Source organism: Sus scrofa, chromosome Y, assembly GCF_054392235.1.
Source record: "Sus scrofa isolate SSC_HxYL_T2T_F1_AM1 chromosome Y, Sscrofa_HxYL_maternal_Yorkshire_Landrace_v2.0, whole genome shotgun sequence".
In the NCBI taxonomy this organism is placed as follows: Eukaryota; Metazoa; Chordata; class Mammalia; order Artiodactyla; family Suidae; genus Sus; species Sus scrofa.
In genome coordinates this window covers 13,678,053-13,681,107 of record NC_139402.1, presented here as the reverse complement: position 1 = coordinate 13,681,107, position 3,055 = coordinate 13,678,053, and the positions used below count along the sequence as shown (strand labels likewise).

Here is a 3,055-nt window from a genome sequence, read left to right as displayed (position 1 = left end):
GAACTATCTCTAGTCACTTTTGATGCAGCTTAATGTGAAACAAAGAATATGTATTGTGTGGGTGTGTGTCTTGGGTGGGTGGGTGTGTGACTGGGCCACTTTGCAGCACAGTATGAAAGTGATAGAACACAGTAAACCAGCTATGATGGAAAAATCATTTTAGAAAAATAAATGCAGCATCCTTTTACTCTTAACTGTGTCAAAAGTAAAGAAATTGAAGCTATGAAGATGAACATACAAGTTTATTGCTGAAATAACAGAATTGCAGGAATTTGGTGACATTTGCCAGCATAAATGTTCATCTTCACTCTCCTGCATAACCTATAGTCCTTTGATAGGTCAGTGGTAATTAGGGTGATGTTCAGATACGAAGAGGACTGAGGATTTGGACTTGAAAGCGAGGCAGCAGATGTGTCAGTGGCCATTGGCATTGGGAACCATGGATGGGCTGCTGCTTGGGGGTTAGACACAGGGCCCTCAGTTGGTGATATATTCTGGTATCTGGTTGGCAAAGGAGAAGGCTGCACCCTCAGTCCAAAATAACCACTTGGGAAGTTAGAAATAAGGTGGTACTGAGAAATGGACGTGGTAGTTGTAATGAAATTCACGATGTGGCCACTTGCTGGAGAGTAGCTGCTTTGTGAGTGCATGTGAAATGTGGTCAACTGACTAAAAATAGCATGTTGAGGAGTTCCCGTCGTGGCGCAGTGGTTAACGAATCCGACTAGGAACCATGAGGTTGCGGGTTCGATCCCTGCCCTTGCTCAGTGGGTTAACGATCCGGCGTTGCCGTGAGCTGTGGTGTAGGTTGCAGACGCGGCTCGGATCCCGCGTTGCTGTGGCTCTGGCGTAGGCCGGTGGCTACAGCTCCGATTCAACCCCTAGCCTGGGAACCTCCATATGCCGCGGGAGCGGCCCAAGAAATAGCAAAAAGACAAAAAAAAAAAAAAAAAAAAAAAAAAAATAAAAATAGCATGTTGAGCCATGACAATTTGTCCTGGTGGCCTGAATGATGGTGATGATGGAGAAGAAAGACCACTTCTAGTTGGGGTAGTTGTATTAGAAATTCTCTGGCTCATAGAAGGCCATCTTATTAAAGGCACATTTAGGTTTGTAGAGGCTGAAAATGCATCTTCTCCATGAGTTTCTGCAACCACATCAGAATTATGGTTATCCACATCACCCCCTGTTCTAGAGCGCTTCTTGCTGCAACCTTGAAGTAGAGAAGCCGATACTGGAGAAGCATTTTTCACCCTGACTCTTCTTTTCATCCTCACCAACAGATGGGGACAGCCTCGTTTAAAATTTGGATTATGGTAGAACTGCAGCTAAAACCAAAAGAGAAGGTATTTAGTGACTTTTTAAACAAAGATACGAGGACAAAGAATCCATAAAAATCTGACTTGTTTCATCACACAGAGTTAATGTCAGGAAATAATACTCATCTATTACTAACATTTTCAAAAATTTATGTAGTGGGAACAGGCAATTATGGTCCTTAAATAAAAATGCCTGGTGTATTTACAGTAACAGTATGAGGTTCAGGGGCTTGTATTGGGTGAGGTTCATCGAGAAGGCTCCAGGTGGCTAGGAAATTTCTCTATCACCCCAAATATTTTATGACCAAGTGGCCTTCAACTTAAAAGCGTAGCAGTACTTCATCCCACTTTCAAGGTCTACTATGACACTATATGTATGAACATATTTGCAGATGTCCCTCTGTAAATAGTAACTGGACATTTCATAATACCTTGTTCCAAGCAGAGACTTCATTATCTTCTGCCAGAATGTTGGCTAGTGAGGCAGGTCTTTGAAAATTCCTTCGCAATTTAGTAAATCCATAAAGGTTAAGCTGTCGAACTAAGCTTTTCATACTCTCAGTTTCAAAAATTCTGAAGGGAGCCTTTCTCTCCAGAACTTCTTTCTTGAAGCGTTCTTCATTAATCACGATCGAGGTTCCATTTTCATCCCACCAAATGGACTTAAATCGATCACTTTCAACAATTTCCCAAAGTTTTCTGGGAAAGAGCAGAGGAAGAAAATCACTATCTTCATCTGGTTCAGAGGCACACAATGTGTGGCATGGCTCCTTCATCAGGGAGCCCTCAGACAAAGCCTGGAAAGCTTTTTCTTCAATCTGAGACTTCAAGTCCAAGTCCCCAGTGATTGAGTTATCACACCATGGAGATGTAATGGAGGATTCTGAACCAGTTGATTCATCTTTAGGAGACACACCTTGAATTTCTGAAGGAGCATTTGCCATCTCAGATTTTTTTCTGTTCAGCTACTTTCCTCACCTGCATGGCTTTTGAACTCTGCAGTTTTAAATGCTGCTTTGGTAAGCCTACACAGATAAACTATCCAATCCATCAAAATGGTTGCCAGCCTGAGTAGCTGTGACATCACAAGACTCTAGTCTCCTAGCAATCTGAGCATCACCTTCAGTCAGGGTTTACTTCTCTATGAAATTAGCCCAGTTAATATAAAATATGAGCTCCGTACTTGAACAGTAACCCAAAGAGAGAAAAAAAAATGAGATCAGCAAATGAGATCCTATTCCAATGGAATCTTTTTAATAAAAAATCACATAAATATATAAATCCATTTCATCCCTGAAGTAAACGCAAGTTCTCTCTTGGGCACATACGCACTTGTGCCTCTTAGGTAAGGCCTTGTAAATGGAAGAAAAAAAGTGGCAAAGTGAAACAAAAGTTATGCAGCTCTTGAGAGTGTATAACTAGAATCTGTTCAGTATTTATATTCAGAAAAACATAGCCAGTGTTCTCTGGTGGCTAGCTTGTTACAAAAGTGTTCTGATCTCTGCCGTGCTATGGGTTCAATCCCTGGCCTGGGAACTTCTGCATGCCCCAGGTACAGTCCAAAAAATGAAAAGACAAAAAGAAAAGAAAAAAAAACAAATACACAATCAAAAACAAAACAAAACAAAACAAACCATGACCTTTATCACTAACCAAGACATGGAAGGGCCCTGGGCACCAGGCAAAATATCTATAGCCATAGAGACAAAAAAAAGATTGATGGTTGCTTGTGTTAG

The 3,055-nt window shown here is 41.3% G+C and overlaps 1 pseudogene; it reads right to left on the bottom strand.

The window, feature by feature from the left end:
- Positions 1–339: 339 nt before the first annotated feature.
- On the bottom strand, positions 340–2,263 carry LOC110257948 (heat shock transcription factor, Y-linked-like; annotated as a pseudogene).
- Between the last annotated feature and the right edge of the window lie 792 nt (positions 2,264–3,055).